General features: G+C 43.5%; 1 pseudogene; it reads right to left on the bottom strand.

Moving 5' to 3' along the window:
• The window catches only part of LOC117451611 (sodium/calcium exchanger 1-like), a 35,709-nt pseudogene extending 28,920 nt beyond the window's left edge, over positions 1 to 6,789 (bottom strand).
• Between the last annotated feature and the right edge of the window lie 13,524 nt (positions 6,790 to 20,313).

The following is a 20,313-nucleotide window of genomic DNA, read 5'->3' as shown; positions in this document are numbered from 1 at the left end:
GATACAAACCGGAGGAACCAGGCATGGAGGGAGGGGGCAGAGGCAGTGGGGGAAACTGGTAGGTTTTCGCCTGTTTGGGGAGTTTATATATATATATATATATATATATTGCTCCCATAAAATCCCCGGGGGTTTTTGCTTTGTATGTCGGGGGCGGGAGATTCATGTGATTGGTTGTTGGTCGCGTTGCTTGAATAAAATCCCCAAGCTACAGACACGCCCAGCTCCAAGCTTTTTTTGAAGCTGTAGTGTGGACGCTCCGTTAAGATGATGACCTTGTATGCGTGTATATATTTTTTTCTTTGAGGGGGTCTGCCCCCAAAAAACAGTTTTAAGTCCTGAGAAAGTAAAATCAGACGGTGTGTAAAACTACACTGCCCAGCCAACAGAAAGTAACCACTTTGATGTAACTAGGCCAGTAGGTAAGGGCTCTCCACTGGATCATAACTGCAGCGATGTTTATGTTTTAGCTGCATACACGTTTTTTAACCCTAACTGATGCAGTTAGTCACTTCTTTAATGTTTGTTCTTTCTGATGTAAAGTCAAGGTTGTAACTGTATATCAATAATGATATAATTACTTGTTTTTCAAATCTGAAGGAGGGTGAGCAAGCATCTTGATGAACATTCATCATTAACTCCTCCAAAAAATATAGTTTATTCAATAATAAATGAATATGTGAATCATAGCAGTTCTTCACTATATCTGTAAAGCGTCTATGAGCACCTGTAAAAACGCTAACAAATTAAATCTATTATTATTATTATTATTATTATTATTTATTAACAGTGATTGACAGCTGATAGGAATAATATGATTGTTAATAGTATCATATTCATTCAGACAAACATCGATGAGACAGTTAATTAATGTACTTATTGCAGCAGTCTGCATAGATTTGTTACCCCTGCTGGTCAGAGTGAGACAAACTCATTCAGTTATTGTTCAGTTAAAATTCATTAAATTACGTCTGCCACCTTATATGTAAGGCTTTACTGATGTGCCACAATAATATCACCTATGTGATTGAGTTAAAATATTAATATTGTGGCTTTCCAAGTTAACATTGATTGTAGGGGTGTAACGGTTCACAAACATTTCGGTTCGGTACGTACCTCGTTTTTAGGTCACGGGTCGGTTCGGTACGTTTTCGGTACAGCAGAAAAAATTATCACAAAACATTAAATATTTTTTTTTAATTATTATTAAACTGTGACTAATGTATTCAAATAAATACAAAATATAGTAAAATAAACATTAAGGTGCAGCATTTCGATGAACTGAAATAATCTGTATTTGAACTGTACTAGTACCTAAGCAGCCAGCTTGACATCAGGACTTGCTTGTCATTGTATTTTCATGTTGTTTAAAGAAAGATGAACTTGTCCACATTGCTTGCTGAAAGGGCAGATCTGCTGGCACTAGCAATGTCTCCTGCCGTGGAGAACACCCTCTCGCTAGGGACAGAGGTAGCAGATACAGCCAGGTAGCGCTTTGCTAACATGGCAACATAAGGATATTTGGCGTTTGTAATAGCTTTGGCTCGGTCTGAACTTTCTGCGAGTGGTGGAGGCTTACATGCTAGCGGGAGTTGGGTTTTCACTTCAGTCTTTTTTCTTTTGGTACCGGTGATATTCACATTCGGGTGATGCCTTTTCAAATGAGTGTGACGTATTGCCTAACCAATGTTAGTTGAACAATGCCGACAAACAGCTTTGGTTCGGTCCACCTGTCTTTGTCCGTCATCCTTGTTCGTAACTGCGAAACCAAAATGTTCCCAAACCGGAGACTTCAATGATGCTGGAGGATTTTCAGCTCAACTTTATCTGCGTTCGCCATTTCAACAGTTCCTCAAATTACTGACTACATTTGAACGCATCCCTGTGACCAGCTCTCATAGTATGCCTCTCGTCCAATGAAATTACTTGGTCACTCTATGATATATACCTGAGATTACTTCCAGAAAGTTGTTCATGTTCTCAATTTTTTACGTTTAACGCTATATTCGCTATATTCGCTATATTCGCTATATTCGTACCGAAGGGCCCGTACCGAATAATTTCAGTACGGGTACGTGTACCGTTACACCCCTAATTGATTGATATAATTGCGATTTAAATCAGCATATACTTCTGTCAGGGGATGCCACCCCTCAAAATCTCCGGCCACCCTCTTGCCACCCCATGAATATTTGTCTAGATCCGCCCCTGCTCCAGAGGTAACTCCAGAGGTGACTCCAGAGGTGACTCCAGAGGTAACTCCAGAGGTGACTCCAGAGGTGACTCCAGAGGTGACTCCAGAGGTGACTCCAGAGGTGACTGCAGAGGTGACTCCAGAGGTGACTCCAGAGGTGACTCCAGAGGTAACTCCAGAGGTGACTCCAGAGGTGACTCCAGAGGTGACTCCAGAGGTGACTGCAGAGGTGACTCCAGAGGTGACTCCAGAGGTAACTCCAGAGGTGACACCAGAGGTGACTCCAGAGGTGACTCCAGAGGTGACTGCAGAGGTGACTCCAGAGGTGACTCCAGAGGTGACTCCAGAGGTGACTCCAGAGGTGACTGCAGAGGTGACTCCAGAGGTGACTCCAGAGGTGACTCCAGAGGTAACTCCAGAGGTGACTCCAGAGGTGACTCCAGAGGTGACTGCAGAGGTGACTCCAGAGGTGACTGCAGAGGTGACTGCAGAGGTGACTCCAGAGGTGACTGCAGAGGTGACTGCAGAGGTGACTCCAGAGGTGACTCCAGAGGTGACTGCAGAGGTGACTGCAGAGGTGACTCCAGAGGTGACTCCAGAGGTGACTGCAGAGGTGACTGCAGAGGTGACTCCAGAGGTAACTCCAGAGGTTACAGTGATATGAGCAGCGTTGGGACTAACGCGTTACAAAGTAACGCGTTACTGTAACGCTGTTATTTTTGGCAGTAACTACTACTCTAACACATTACTTTTTAAATTCAGTAACTCAGTTACCGTTACTACATGGTGCGTTACTCCGTTAGTTTTTTTATATAGTCAACAGCCAGGCGATGAGAACTGTATGTAAGTACTTGAGTAAATGTACTTAAATACTTCCTGTGTCACATGCCGAGACGGGCTGTGGGCGTGTTTGTGTTGTTTACTAACAAGACTATCATGGCGGCGGCGGAGCTCAAGTCTAGTTTCTACACCTGGAGATATTCTCACTATTTCACTTTTGTCGAGCACAAAGAAAAGAACGTTTTAGTTAAATGTAAGCTGTGTCCTGGCGGGTCAAAGAGCCTATCTGCTGCCCAAACCAGTCATTCAAATCTCTTAAAACACCTGCAAAAACAACATGCTGGGACGAAGCTAGTAGCTAAGACCACAGAGACTCAGCCGACGCCACTCCACCTGCACTTGCACCTCAGCAACAGCGGCTGGATTTTAACCAAGGGACTGCTAGCCAGGGAAAAGTCGATAACGACATTGCACGGTATGTTGTAGAACACATGCAGGCTATTGCTACAGTGGAGTCACCCGCTTTCAGGGAGCTAGTTAGCATGATAGCATGTCCGGGCGACACACGGCATATGAAACGGAAAACTTTTTCCAACTACCTGGAGAAAGAATATACAACAATGGAAAGCCAGCTAATATCGATGCTATCCAGATTGCATATAATGGATGTCAAGTTGATCAACAGATTGTATTATTCTCCAATGCAATAACAGTACTGAAATGAAGGCTATAAGGGCATTAATATAATGGGAGCCCTTTTTTAAGTAACTAAAACGTTACTTTTCACAGTAACGCATTACTTTTTGGTGTAAGTAATCAGTAAAGTAACTGAGTTACTTTTGAAATGAAGTAACTAGTAATGGTAACTAGTTACTGGTTTTCAGTAACTAGCACAACACTGGATATGAGAGAGTATAAATTGGAGACGTACCGTGAGGCTCGGGCAGAGGAAGTGAAACAGCTTCTTTATTTCAGTCTCTCCTCAGAAACCCCAGCAGCGCTCATCCTGCAGAGACACGGGACCAAAGGAATGCGCCTCCTCCTGCAGCGAACACTGTCACAGTGAGGAGGAGGAGGAGGAGGAGGAGGAGGAGGGACTCCCAAATAACACCAACACCCCCAGACCTCCACAACTCCTCCTCCTCCTCCTCCTCCTCCTCCTCCTCCTCCTCCTCCTCCTCCTCCTCCTCCTCCTCATAAGAAGCTAAGCTATCAGCACATGTAGCTGCAGAGACGTCACATGGATGAACAAATAGTAACCAGAATTTCAAAAGAAAAAACAAGACTAAAATGTTATCCCTCAGAAATGTGTTGGAATCCCTCAGAGAAAAGCAGTCGATAATAATCTATAATATCTATATCTATAGATATTATAGATAGATATATATCTATCTATAGATATTATAGATAGATATATATCTATCTATCTATATATATCTATAATATATATATATATCTATACTATCTATAGAACTAGATAGTATAGATATATATATTATAGATATATATATATATAGATAGATCTATATATATAATATCTATAATATCTATAGATATAGATATTATAGATAGATATACATCTATATAATATATATCTATCTATATATATCTATAATATATATATCTATACTATCTATATATCTAGATAGTATAGATATATATATTATAGCCTACTATCTATATATCTAGATAGTAAAGATATATATATTATAGATATATATAGATATATATATATATATAATATATATAATATCTATATCTATAGATATTATAGATAGATATATATCTATCTATATAATATCTATCTATCTATATATATCTATAATATATATATATATACCATCCATTATCTAAGATAGTATAGATATATATATTATAGATATATATAGATTATATATATATAATATCTATAATATCTATAGATATCTATAGATATATCTATAGATATCTAGATATAGATATATAGATAGTATATATATATATATTATAGATATATATATATATCTATAATATCTATAGATATAGATATCTATATCTATACATAATATATATATCTATAATATAGATATTATATATATAATTATACTCTATAATATCTATATATATATATCTAATATTATGACATCAAGTGGTATTTCACGTCTTGGTGACCATGGACAAAGAACTAACTATTTCAAAGCACCAAAATCAATATCTATCTACAATATTTAAAACAAAAGTCATGGCGTGTTTACGTCAGGAAAGTGAGTCGTGCCGCAAAAAATAACTTTGATGCTTCCCCAACGACAGCCTCTGATTGGTCGACAGAGGTCATGCAATGCTTCCTGGGATGCATCATCACATCTATAACTCTCTATCTCCTAGAACTTCTACTTCCAGCACGGATATATTGTTCCTAAAAGACATCCATTGTTTGTGGTTTACGCTTCGTGAAATAAAGAAAACAAACATCGTTTTTCTAGAACAGATTACCAAGTCGCCTGCAAACGGTACAAACCTCAGAGGGTTAAATATGCTGACGAGGCGATACGTTATACACTATGAGCTCGTTGTTGTTGTTGTTGTTGTTGTTTGTTGTTGTTAGGGTCTCTTAGAGGGGGGGTTCTGTTAGCTGTGAGGAACATTCAGAAGCTTGAAGCTCAGTTTCTAACCTGCTGAAACTAATGCACGACATGAACATGAACACGAACATGAACACGGCAGTATTAGGACACAGTGGTGATGAAGTACATGTACTCATGTACTTAAGGACAAATATGAGATACTTTTACTTTACCTTAAGTTCTTTTATTTCATTCTAACTTTATACTTCTACTCCACTTGATTGATCTGACAGCTTTTCCACAGATTCAGATTATTAAATATAGTATAGTATATAGTATTTTACCATGTTCTACTTTACTAAGATCTCAGCAAACATAACAATATTACCACACAGTGTGTAACTTAATATATACTCAAGTATTATTTTGAGGTACTTTACACATGAGTCTTTCCATGTTCTACTACTCTATCCTTATAACAGTACTACAGTAGTGAGAGAAATATTTGACTTTTTACAACATTGTTCAGACACTTTATGTACTGTACATTTCCCTGATAGTACTTTTGTACTTTACGTTTTTGACCTCAGGACATACTGTAGTATTGAGACTGTCGTATTACTACTGAAGGGAAATATCTGAGTTCCTCTACTCCTACAACATGATATTTTAGATGCAATAGTATTTTTACTGTGCTCAAATATAATTTTGACGTACTTGTACTTTGTTTGAGTATTTCTATTGTCTGCAACTCTATACTTCTGCTGCATTACATGTGTGTCTATGATATTATACTATATATTTATGACTGTCGTAATACTACTTCAAATATCTGAGTACTTCTTCTACCTTTCCTACAACATGACAATTTGATGCAATACGACAAAATAACTACACAAGTATAATGTTCCACTTCTTTCTGACACTTAACGTACATTTTCCTGATAATACTTCTGTACTTTAACATGAACAACACTTTGAACTCAGGTCTAGCTTGTAATGGAGTATTTTCAGGTTACTTGAGTATTTCATTTTGTATACCACGTTATACTTGTACTCTACTACATCTCCGAGGTAAATATTGCACTGTCATGACCTTTTTCATACATTCAGACTGTCGTACTACTTTTACTGATTTTAAATACCTGAGTACTTCGTCACAGCTGGAGGTCAACCTGCAGCTTTTTGGCCCCGCTGAGCTCCGGTAACTCACCTGTGGCAGCAGCAGAAAGAGTGTGTGAGTGTGTGAGAGTGTGTGAGAGTGTGTGTGAGGAGGATAATGCTCTAAATGTACCAGAAGCAGATGTGGTTCTAAACATGGCCGCCGCTTATCGCCCCACGGTGCTCCGGCACCGTACAAGGCTCTCCGGGGCCCTCCGGAGACTCAGGAGATAACGGCTAACAGCGAGCAGGAGGGAATGCTGGGATTAAGGAAGTGTCACACCACCACACACACACACACACACACAACCACACACACACACACACACACACCACACACACACACACACACAACACACACACAAACACACACACACACACACTACACACACACAACACACACACACACACACACACACACACACACACACACACCACACACACACACACACACACACACACACACACACACACACCACACACACACACACACACACACACACACACACACACACACACACACACACACACACTTCAACAGAGGTGGAAGAAGTACAGTAGCAACACTAAACAGTACAAATACTTTGATAAAAGTCCTGCATTCTAAATCGTACTGACGTTAGAGTACAGAACTGTCATCAGCTGAAACACTTAAAGTGAAGCAGAACATACTGAAAGTATCTCAAATAAAAGTAGTCAGTATGCAGGATGAGTAATAGTGTTGTTTTATTGTAGGATATTATAGTATATTTAGTTTTTTATCAACAATAAATACATGTGAGAGTTTTTGAATGACGTTTTTGTCTATGTGGAGCAAAGTGTGTGAGTGTGTGTGTGTGTGTGTGTGTGTGTTTGTGAATTGGTTTCTTTGTCATTTCAAGATTATATTTCCTAAATTGAGTCGTTTCCACTCACATATCGTTTTAATGATTTTTACGTAAGCCCTAATTTTGGAAATATTTACAGGTTGTTATGCTTGTTGAGGATGGTACAGTGATGGGAGCGGTTAGGTTTCTGGTCCAGTACTTTGAGGGCTTGTTTTTACAGGGTTGCTAGTGGCTTCAGTGTGGAGCTGTTAGTTTGCCCCCAGCTTGTGAGACAGTATGTTAGATGTGACATGATCATGGCATTCATGTATCATTTGGCAGAATTCAATGTCATTGTGTTTCTTATGTATTTAAAATGTTCTAGGCTAAACTTGACTCTTTGGGTCACTTTTTTGACTTGTGTTTTGAATGTTAAATTAGAGTCAATAATGATTCAAAGGTACTTAACCTGAGGCACAATGTTAACCTGTTCACCTGATGCTTAAATTTGACACAATGTTGCATTTTATTTTTTTGAAAAACATTCCAACTGTTTTGTTGACATTAAGCTGAAGACAGGAGCGGTGTAGCCAGCTAGTGATCAGCACTAAAGCTGAGGTCAGTTTATCAGCAGCCTTTTGCTTTGTGTTGGCATGCACATACATCACAGTGTCATTGGCATATATCTGTGTTTCCACATCAGGACAGACAGATGGCAGGTCATTAATATATAGGGAAAAAAGAAGTGGACCAAGTATTGAACCTTGTGGTACTCCGGTGCTTAGGTCGAAGCTGTCGAAGTTTTAAGAGAATTAATAATTGCTTTGGTTTTTAATTCCGATATGGGTTGAATGCAAAAGGACATCTTACTTTCGTCGACTTTGATAATATGTTCAGCTCTCAAAGGGAAGTTCTGTGCAATCTCATCTACAGAGTTGATACAATATGTATTAAAAGCTATGGCAAGTTGTTCTGGGTCTCATAGGTTACCATTCTCTTTTAGTTCAAGCTGCTTTCTGGCCTGTGCTTGATTCCCAGTAAGGTTTTAATCTGTTCCCAAATTATTTCAGTGTTACCTTTTGCCTCATTAATTATTGTTATGAAGAAGTTGGCTTTTGCCTTTCTGATCGTTTGAGTTACTTTGTTACGTAATGAAGTAAACCTATGCCTGTCAGTAGTTCATTTAGTTTTCAGTGCTCTTTTCAGTGCAAAGTCTCTTTCCTTCAGCATTGTTTTTGTTTTTTCCACTTTTCATTTTGCTGGAGAACATCTGCACTAAATCATGTAGCTTGGTCGCAAACATTTGGCTGTCTGTTTCTATACTGCTCCCAGTTAGCATACTTTCCCAGTCAGTGTGTTGCACAGCTTGCTCAAAGTTTGCAAATTCATTTTTTGGTATTCTTAGTTGTTCCAGAGGTTTGTAAGAGTGGTGGAACCGTTTCTTTGTGAGTTTTCTGGATATTAATATTAAGTTGTGGTCAGATAGTCCAGTGATGAAATTAAATGTTTTATCCACTCTCTCAGGTTTATTACTTAATATTAAGTCTATTTGTGTCTGTGAGGATGAGGTTATTCTGGTTGGTTCTTCTGTCATTTGTGTTAAGTCTAAACTATCTGTGATTTGCTTAAGGGCTTTCCTTGTCTTGTCTAACCAGTTACAATTCAGGTCACCAAGCAGTATTACCTCTAGGATGTTTCTTGTGGATGGAAGCAGATTATATTTGGAGAAATACACTCTCTGGCCATGCCGTTTCTCTAACGCTAAACCGGAAGTGGCGATGCCGTAAACCGGAAGTGACGGTAAGAACGGCGAACTTAAGGATAACATGACCATTAGCACTCCTAGTGGTGACTTTATGAACTGAAAACAAATTCTAACATTATAAAATGCCTTTAAGACAGCACACTCCCCGCCTGATCTCTGTGAGGTCACTAAACTTAGAATCAGTCTTCTGGCAGAAGCAGAACAACTTCTGCAATTGGTCTGAGAACTGTCTTAATCGTGCCTTGGTCCGTCCTCTTCACTTCGACTTTTCTTACATTTCCATCCTTTCCAGGAAATGTGGATATGATCCTGGCCATAGGCCAGCAGTTGCGGGTTACCTGCTTGTCTCTGAGCAGAACTAGATCTCCAACTTGAAGGTTTCTGCGTTGCACTGTCCACTTCTGTCTTTGCTGCAAATAAGGTAGATATTCTGGCTTAGCCAGTTGAGCAGCACTTGAAACGATTGGCTCTTTGAAACCTGATGTTCTTATATGATTCTGTTTTCCTCAAGGTTGTGTCTTCCTGGTCGAATGTACTTATTGTAAGTCGCTTTGGATAAAAGCGTCAGCTAAATGCAATGTAATGTAATGTAATGTAATATTCTCTCCTCCAGCGGGTCCAGAACTGGTTGGCTAGAGTTTGAACCTGTCTCCATTGCTTTGTGTACAAGTTTTTGTCTGAGAAGTCTCCTAGTGGAGGTGGAACTCCTGTCTTCTGTGTTAGGAGCATCAATGGTGAAAGTATCTGGATCTGTGAGGAGAACGTCGTTGAGGGAGACACAAGAGTACTTGGCGCTGGAGTCAAAGACCACCCTGATAATGTTTGTCTTTTTTGGATGATACACCCCAAAGGTTGGGAGATACCAGCACTCATCTTCTCTCAATGGCGGTGCTAACTCAGCATGTCCGTTGGCAAAGATCTTTTTCATGAACGCCACATACTGCTCCTGCGTCTCAGGTTTCCTTTTTAAGGTTCGTTGCAGGAAAGTGAACCTGTTCACTACCTGCACTTTGTTGTTCGGCAAAGGCCTGCGTAGTTCTCTAAATGGTAGTGGAGCGACCCAACTGTTGGCGTCGTCTCTGTAGACACTCTTGTCCATTAACTTTAAGAAGGTGACATTTTCCACTGACGGAGCTGGTCTGTTGTCATGTTCAGTTTGATTGAACACTATCTGTCCCAGCATTTTCTCAGTAACCTTGCCAGGTCTGCTGAAGCTTTGCTGTGTCTCTTTAACATGCATAAAGCTTGTGCATGGATCGAACATTGAATGGCGACCACTGTCCAACACGTTGGTTTTAAACGCGTTGACTATGGGCTTATGCACATTACCCAGGCACACCTCTCCTATCACTACCCAGCCCAGGTCCAGTCGTTGGGCAAAGGGGGCATTGTGTGGTCCGTTGACCTTGTGTGCCTGAAGGACGTCTCTTCCAAGGAGCAGAAGTATTTCGGCTTCTTGGTCCAGTTCTGGGATGTGATTGGCAATATGATGAAGATGAGGCTGGTGAAGAACGGCACTGGGTGTGGGAATCTCAGACCGATTATTTGGGATCTCGTGACATTCAATGATTGGTGGAAGAGAGATGAGGACTTTTCCATCCATAGACTCGATCTGAAATCCTTCTGCCTTCTTGCCAGATGTTTCAACTATGCCAGAGCAAGTTCTGAGACAGTATGACGATGGTTTGCTCTCTACGTTGAATAGTTTGAAGAACTCAGGGGTAGCTAATGAGCGATTACTCTGGTCGTCCATAATTACATAGGCTTTAATGACAATGTCCTTAGAACCCTTGGGGTATATCTTTGCGAGGCAGATTTTCGAGCATGAGCAGCTCCACTGACCTAGTCCACAAACTTCTGTGCAGCTAGTTCTAACAACGTCTTATGTTTCTTCTCTTGAGAAGAACAATAAATACATCGATTACACAACATATTTAAAAAAAATGAATGGTATTTAATTTGTTGTTACTTTGTTCTGAAAGCTGAACCTGCTGCTCCTCACAGAGAGGAGAGGGAAGAAGCTGTGAATGACTTTACATTGTGGATAAGGGTGAATAGCCCCCATTGTTCTGTGTGTCAAAATGAAAGACAACCCACACACCTATCAATCATCAAACCGTGGGGTCTTATTTCATTATGTGTTGATTTATATCAACATGTAATGTTGTATCGATGTATCGGGAATTCCTGCAACAACATCACGCCATTATCTTGATTCTGATTGGCCAGAAGACATTATCAAAGATGTTCTATCGAGAAGACGATCACTACGTGACAAAAGTTTTCAAAACCGTTTCTGGTCTTCGGTATTTCCAGACAAGTGGCTGAAATCAATCTGACTAATGCTGTCTGTGCAATTTACTCCGCGCAAGTTGGCAGACTTTATTTTGCTTACCTTAACATCATTTTTCATGGTGGGGCTAAGCCATTTCTTGGTATGGCTATAGCCGACCCCAGCCATACCCTGGCGCTGCCACTGACCGCAAATACCTCATTCCTTCCGTCTACTTGGATCCGAAATGCTTCTCGTTTTGCGCTGTCCCCCGTTCAAATGAAATCGCCGCCAATCATATTTCCACGCTCGTTCCAGGGCCGGAGGAGGGGTTACAAGGCTCACGTCTTGTGCTGCATTCACTTGCACTCGGACATTAGAGATTTTCTCTCATAAATGTCCGATGAGCCACAACTTTTTTTTCAAAACAAAGCTGCCAACTGGGGTGGCAAGGCATTTTTCTGAGGTGGCAGCTGCCACCCCGTGCCACCCTGTAGAACCGCCACTGGTCTGCTGCCTTCAGACTTTGTCTCTACCTTAGTCCATTCAGGTTCGTCTGGGGCAGGTACATTAATATTGTCACCCTTTACAGGCTTTAGCTGACCGTCGATCTGTTGTGCAATGTTGTTTTCGGGTGGAATCCACATTATGAAGCTTTTGTGGGACTCAGCACGTAAGGGGAAAGCAACCGGCAAAACTGACGAGCGTCGTGAGGGAGGATGAAGAATCTGGAGGCCGATTTGTGATTGAACATATTCACTTGTGCGATCAGCTTTAACCTTCTCAGATTCCGATTTGCATTTCTCAACTTCAATTAGCATTTTCCAATACTTGTGCCTCCACATCATCAGCTTCCCACATCATCAGCTTCCCGTTGTAGCGTTAACACTTACAACTTTGTGTCTATTCTTACTGCTTCCAGGTAATTTTGAGCCTTTTCCATTTTCAGTTTAGCCTCTTCGCTAGCATACAAGGCTCTTACCTTAGTGGCTTCCGCTTTAGCTCGGGCGCGAGCTACACTCGAGGATGAAGATGAACTCTTAATGCTGCTCCGAGCACTAGATGCAGATGACTTGTTGCTTGTTGCCATTGTGACCACTTCGGAGACATCCAATGCTGCTTTTTCACTGTAATGTTCTCATGCAGTGTGTTGAAACTCTGGTGTAAACACTGAGTTAAACCGCAGCCAATGAAGACAGAGTCGTAGTAAGTTTGACCGTTTACTGTCACAATTCTTCATAGACATGGAGGTAAAAACTGTAAATAAACACAATACATTGTTCTTAATGTAAATACAAACTTAAATTGCTTTCCTGCATTCTTTACAGTGTTTAACATAAATAAAATCATAACTAATCAATGATCTTTGTAACAATATTCTTCCTAATAAATGATCTTTCACATGAAATAGGTCAAATAGACGAACTTACAGCATTGCCTCGAGGATGTTTCTTGTGGATGGAAGCAGATTATATTTGGAAAAATACACTCTCTGGCCATGCCGTTTTTCTAACGTTAAACCGGAAGTGGCGATGCCGTAAACCGGAAGTGACGCTAAGAACGGCGAACTTAAAGATAACATGACCATTAGCTCACCTAGTGGTGAACTGCAAACAAATTATAAAATACCTTTAAGACAGCACAAGGTCCGTGTGCAAAACGTCACCTTCTGAGAGTGTGAAGGTTGCAGAGATGTCGTGTGTGTGTGTGTGTGTGTGTGTGTGTGTGTGTGTGTGTGTGTGTGAGGGACGGACTGTGACCTTAAACGCTGAGTTCAAATTGACCGTAAACATGAGGATTTTATCTTGTGTGGACCCTGAGCTGTTTCATTCATGACGTTCCTGATGCTAACATGCTACTGATGCTAATAATGCTACTGATGCTAATCTAGATATTCTGGTTCTTCAACCTCCTAAAGGCTTCATGAGGTACATTTCTGCATTAATATATACAGTGTTCGAATGACCCATTTGCTTTCGGGGAGCCCTATTTTTCTTTTCAGGGCCCTCGGTGTGGAGCTGTAAACTCGACCCTGACGCCGCTCACAGCCGGCCCACTAAAAGTTGTTCCGTTCACGTTGTCATTTTTAGACTCCTTCGCTTCTTTGCTTGTGAATCCAAAAGCTGCGAGGCTTGGCTGGGACTCATGATGCTGACTCAGGTCAGGGTTCAGGACTCATAATGCTGACTCAGGTCAGGGTTCAGGACTCATAGTGCTGACTCAGGTCAGGGTTCAGGACTCATAATGCTGACTCAGGTCAGGGTTCAGGACTCATAATGCTGACTCAGGTCAGGGTTCAGGACTCATAGTGCTGACTCAGGTCAGGGTTCAGGACTCATAGTGCTGACTCAGGTCAGGGTTCAGGACTCATAATGCTGACTCAGGTCAGGGTTCAGGACTCATAGTGCTGACTCAGGTCAGGGTTCAGGACTCATAATGCTGACTCAGGTCAGGGTTCAGGACTCATAGTGCTGACTCAGGTCAGGGTTCAGGACTCATAATGCTGACTCAGGTCAGGGTTCAGGACTCATAATGCTGACTCATGTCAGGGTTCAGGACTCATAATGCTGACTCAGGTCAGGGTTCAGGACTCATAATGCTGACTCAGGTCAGGGTTCAGGACTCATAATGCTGACTCATGTCAGGGTTCAGGACTCATAATGCTGACTCAGGTCAGGGTTCAGGACTCATAGTGCTGACTCATGTCAGGGTTCAGGACTCATAGTGCTGACTCAGGTCAGGGTTCAGGACTCATAGTGCTGACTCAGGTCAGGGTTCAGGACTCATAATGCTGACTCAGGTTAGGGAATGCTCCGGTATTGGGACAACATTTAAATGGGATCACTCCGGTCATTGTACGTACTTTGTCTCACTGGAATATTAACGGTCGGATTGAATACAACATCGACCCAATTTATCCGGTCAATGATGGGAGAGTTTTGAAAGTGACAAAACACTGTTTTCACACATTTAAAAACACTTAAACAATTAAACAATGTTTACCAGGGATTCAGACACCTTCCCTGGCTTGTAAAATGTGGTGATGCGCCCTGGAGGTATCAGACTATTTAAAACATGTATACCCAGGATTCAATCACTTTTCCTGGGTTACATAGTGCTGTGAAGCAGCCTGTCCTTTGGGTGGGAGAGCGAGGTGCTGGAAGGAGCTCTCTGGATCACAGCCTGCTGCTGCTCTCTCCCTGTATTCACATAACGTTTACCCAGCTTTCACACACTTATTCCTGGGTAAGAAAGCCATGTGCATCACCCTGGATCTCTGCCTGTGAGTGTGGGACCCTGCTTACAGTCCGTCGTTTGGGGCTCTGTTAGGGGCTACAGATGGGTGCTTTTCCCGGTGTATTTCATGGAAGTCTGACATAGCCTGTTTGCACATGTCAGGGAGAGATGGGTGGTGCTGTGAATAAGGCCGAATATGGATGCTGATGGGTGGACAGTAAATCACCACAAAAGCCATCACCTTTAAGTGTTACCAAGGCCATGAGAACATCCTCCACAGGAGGGTGGGTGGTGCTGTGAATAAGGCCGAATATGTATGCTGGTGGGCGGACAGTAAAGCACCACAAAAGCCATCACCTTTAACGGAGCGTCCACACTACAGCTTCAAAAATAGCTTGGAGCTGGGCGTGTCTGGAGCTTGGGGATTTTATTCAAGCAACACGGCCAACAATCAATCACATGAATCTCCCGCCCCCGACATACAAAGCAAAAAACCCCGGGGATTGTATGGGAGCAATATATATATATATAAACTCCCCAAACAGGCGAACACCTACCAGTTTCCCCCACTGTCTCTGCCCCCTCCCTCCATGCCTGGTTCCTCCGGTCTGTATCCCGGTAGGTGAAGAGGGTCTGGTCATACAAAACCGGGCGATTGCTCCGGCGATAGTTAGTTTCTCCTCCGACTTATTTTGAAATATAGAAATGAACGGCGGGATATCTCTCCCAGCTTAGACGCGGTTTGATTGGCTACGGCTTCAGCTGTCAGATTTTGGGAAACGGGATTTGATTGGCTGGCGCTGGCTACTCCGGCGTCTCCGGCGTCAGAAGTTGAACATTGTTCAACTTCTGTCGCCGGAGACGCCTGAGACGGACCGCTCTGCTACCCACAATTCAGTTCGGCGAAAAAGCGAGGCTACGTGACGTCACCCCATTGAAAGTGAATGGGCAGATTGGAGCTTTCGACGCTGTCGACGCTGTAGTGTAGACGGGCCGTAAGTGTTACCAGGGCCATGAGAACATCCTCCACAGGAGGGTGGGTGGTGCTGTGAATAAGACTGAATATCGATGCTGGTGTGCGGACAGTAAAGCACCACAAAAGCCATTACCTTTAAGGGTTACCAGGGCCATGAGAACATCCTCCACAGGAGGGTGGGTGGTGCTGTGAATAAGGCAGAATATTGATGCTGGTGTGCGGGCAGTAAAGCACCACAAAATCCACCCCCCTTTAAGATTACCAGGGGCATGAGGTTCTGTAGGCTGTGAACATCTGGGTTTGCGATGTTATGGAAGTGTGCATGTTAGGGAGAGATGCTGGAGCTGCTTAGTCCGTCGTTTGGGGCTCTGTGAGGGGCTACAAATGGGTGATTTTCCCGGTCTATTTCATGGAAGTCTGACATAGCCTGTTTGCACATGTCAGGGAGAGATGCTGGAGCTGCTTAGTCCGTCATCTGGGGCTCTGTGAGGGGCTACAAATAGGTGATTTTCCCGGTCTATTTCATGATTTTCGAAATTTTCGAAAAAACGGCTAAGTGCCAACGGAGGAGGGGCTCAAAAAAGCGCAAGTCTTCGGCGCTTCGGGCGGAAGCCCCGGACACTTTTTCACTCCCCTGTTGCACTTTACAACGGAGAGGGGAATCGAGACCTCCCTTCCTCCGTCAAAAAAGTTCATTCATCTTTTCCAAGCTACAATCTGCACGAAATCTTTTGAGAGCATTTAGAAAAAAAACGGCTGTTTCACATCATGGAGGAATGTGTCCGCTACATGAGTGCTTTGGCTCGGATACAATTGTTGCCTGGAGGACCCCAATCATGGTTCTTACCAAACTTTAAGTTTTTGAACTAGTCTCTGGAGGAATTCAAGGGGAGGTGTCAGGGAATTATGAGACACTATTTTGGGATACAATTTCTCCATTTTCACCCCTTTCCTCTGGTTCTCCCAAAATATAACAGAGTATTTCCTGACTCTGGAGGAATGGAAGCAGAGTTGTCAGGGGACTCTATCCGCATTAAGAGACACTATTTTGGGATACAATTTCTCCATTTTCACCCCTTTTCTTTGGTTCTCTGATGCCTGGAGACCCCCCCCAGCCTGGTTCTTAACTTTAAGTCCAAACTGGTCTGGAGGAATGCAAGGGGAGTCGAAAGGGGACTCTTCTTGCTGTTTGTCTTGTCAAAATGGAGGGGTGTGTTTGAGGGGAGGGCCCTGGCTGTTTCGGCAGCCTCCGCTTCTCTCTCCTCTCCCTCCCCGAGACCAGCTCGTGCTCCCGCTGTAAAAGGCAGGTGCGCGGGCACCCACTGCCACTCACTCTGAGCCTGGCTCCCGAGCAGCGCGTTCTCCCCGGCAGTCCGCCAGCAGATGAAAAACACCTAGCTCTCCGCCTCTTCCGAGGGACGAGGGAACCGAGCGGGGGGGTCTGCTGGAGGCTCCTGCCTCCAGCAGGACGGGTGCTCCGTCCTGCGCTTCACCGGGACCCGGCTCGAACACTCGGAACTCTGACTCCAGCACGGTGTGGCGGCCTCGCCCTGGCCGTCCACTGTGCGCCCTCCAGGTACCTGACTCCCCTGCCTCCTCCGGGGGCAGGTGTGAGGGGTTCAATGCCTCCTCCCCCCACTGCGGTGAATGCCGGAGCGGGATGGAGCGCCCGGAGGTAGTGTTGTCCCCACGTTACCATGCTGTCTGGAGGATAGGACCGAGAGATGACATACTCTCTTTCCGGGTTACAAGTCACTATTTTCGGACCCTTTCTTTGCTTTACCCCCGGTATGGATCAACGCTCCTCAACTCAATCTTCTTTCCCAGCCCCCCGGTTCTACCTACTGACACCTGGTTACGGGTCAGTTTGTGACTCATTTGCTGGGTGAGAAACATTAATTGAAACCTCGGATATGAGTGTCGGCCTGGTACTTCGGGGCACTCTGACTCCAGCGCGGTGTGGCGGCCTCACCCTGGCCGTCCACCGTGCAACCTCCGGGTACCTGACTCCCCTGCCTCCTCCGGGGGCAGGTGTGAGGGGTTCAATGCCTCCTCCCCCCGCTGCGACGAATGCCGGAGCGGGATGGAGCGCCCGGAGGTACTGTTGTCCCCACGTTACCATGTTGTCTGGAGGATAGGACCGAGAGATGACATACTCTCTACCCGGGTTACAATTCACTATTTTCGGACACTTTCTTTGCTTTACCCCGGTTCTATCACTCTTTCTTCCTTTGACCATAAAACGTGTTTCCTGCAGGGGTACTGCCTGGTTCCGGGGCACCCCAAACCCTCTCATGGTCGGGGCACCATGAATTGATGCATCGGACCCAATGTTGCCATCACCAGCCCCGCGTTGGTGCGGAGGTGGGACCATTTTGCCAAGTGGTAACCCAAGTCCTCCTTTGGTCCATGTACCAGGCATTGAATCATCAAACCCATTGTTGCAATCACCGGTTACGCCAACGCATATAAACGGAGAAACACAAACAACTTTGAAATAATTGAAATACAATTCTCTGTTTCAGTAAGGATTTCGTCCGAATGCCCGGTGTGCAGACTCTTCTATCTGGCTTTGAACAAGCACCTTAAGCACAAACATGCAGTGCGTAACTTGGAGGAAAGAGGTATCATTCTTAAAATGGCCAGTGGCAGAATAAATGTTCGGACCAAACCCTGTCCCATCACAGGGTGTTCGTATGCTGGGAAGAAACTAGACCATCATGTGACTCATGGCCACCCTGAGTTCTCCCGAGATGAGGCACATCAGGTCCTGGCAAGGCTGAAGCATAGTGTGGCCCTGCAGTTGCTCCATGACCTCAGAGAGACTAATCCCATCATTGGAATGGCTACATCATTGGATATAGACAATGAGGAGGAATACCCGGTGCACCCTCCACCCTTCTCCCCACATACTGAGTGTGACGAAGAGGACTGCAGGCAGGTGATGCTGGACAATGTGGCATTGAGGGCTCAGAAGGATGCCCTCATTGATGAGGTGAAGACCCTGCGCTCCAGGCTGAAAAAGGGGCTAAAACCCAGGCAGCAGTGTGCCACTGCTGCTGTGCTTGAGGAAGAGGAAGAAAGTATACGATTAAGGGCCTGGCAATCTCAAGTACCTCCGGCATAAAGTGTGGGCACCCCTGCTGTAAGTGATCTCTACAATAAAACAGTTTAGTGCCAGATGTACACAGGTATTAATATGAGGATGTGCAAAACAGACAAACTAATTAACCTTTATTCAAACATTAAATAATACTTTAGGTTAAGGTCTTCTTTCAAATAAGAAAAAAGCTTTGGGGGTATCTACAGATAAATATTAGGCCTGACAAAGTACTTAACGTCTAATATATTGCTTTCCTGCAATGTTAACTATGTTGAAGGCCTTATTTTAACTGATATTATACACATTCATTATACTCTTATGTAGATAGGATAAGAAATGTGCAGAATATGACAGTGTAATGGTGGAGGTACACACATATTGATAGATGTCTTGTAATGCACTGTTGAGGAACCTGTGACCCAAGTTTTTCATTCATTGCATAACTACACCGTAGTTGTGTATATGATATGTCAATAAACCTTTGAACATCTAGAAATCTTGAAAGGGATGTGCAAAATAGCAATTACACAGTTTTTAATTAACTATTAGTAGAGAATAACGAGTAATGAATATACTTTATAGAGATCTGCAGATAAATGTTTAGTCTTCTCGAGCACCAACTATCAAATATCTTGTCAGGATTTTCATGTTATGTCACGTTTATAGTTTTGTATGTCTGGTTATGGGTATTGTCCTCCTTGTATATTGTCTGGTCTTTCTTCCTGTGTTTTCCCCTGTCGTTAGTTTCCCTGGTGTGTCTAGTTGTCTGATTGTGTTCACCTGTGGCCCTTGTGTTTCTCCTCCCCTGCCCGGCTGTTACTCGTCTCGTGATTACCCCTCCCTGTATTTAGTCTTGTCTCGTCCTGTGTTCAGTGTTGGTTCGCCTTTTGTTTGTGAATGAGTTCACCGGTGAGCGTTCTGTTTTGTCCAAGTTATTTTTATTTTATCCTTGAAATAAAGGCTTTTTTCAGCGTTAATAATCTGTACTTCGCTCATATGCACTTCGTGGTGTTGTATCGCCTGATAGCGTCTAACGCAGGGCTCTCCAGCTCGTCCATCAGCTTGTCAGTAGCTCGCCGCTCGCCGCTCGATTATAGCGTATAAGGTTGCTTCTTGATTTTTCGGCCGCTGCCGGACAATAACGTTTTTTTAATTTAGAATTGTTTCTGTCACGAATATCAAATTGGTCGGTGATGCAGAGATCAAGGAACAGACGTGACAGCGGCACCGCACACGGAGCTGCTTTCCACCAACAGCAGAATGACCGCTCTGGATCAGGCCCTGTCGCTGCGGCTCAGACACACGGGGAGGGATCCATGACTGGGACCCCTCTCTGGTGGACTCCATGCAGGGCCAGTCCTCTCACTGACTGGGACCCCTCTATGGTGGACTCCATGCAGGGCCAGTCCTCTCACTGACTGGGACCCCTCTCTGGTGGACTCCATGCAGGGCCAGTCCTCTCACTGACTGGGACCC

The sequence above is a fragment of the Pseudochaenichthys georgianus genome, chromosome 1 (genome assembly GCF_902827115.2).
Source record: "Pseudochaenichthys georgianus chromosome 1, fPseGeo1.2, whole genome shotgun sequence".
Classification (NCBI taxonomy): domain Eukaryota; kingdom Metazoa; phylum Chordata; class Actinopteri; order Perciformes; family Channichthyidae; genus Pseudochaenichthys; species Pseudochaenichthys georgianus.
The sequence above is the reverse complement of the archived record's forward strand: the minus strand, read 5'-3'. Positions and strand labels throughout refer to the sequence as shown.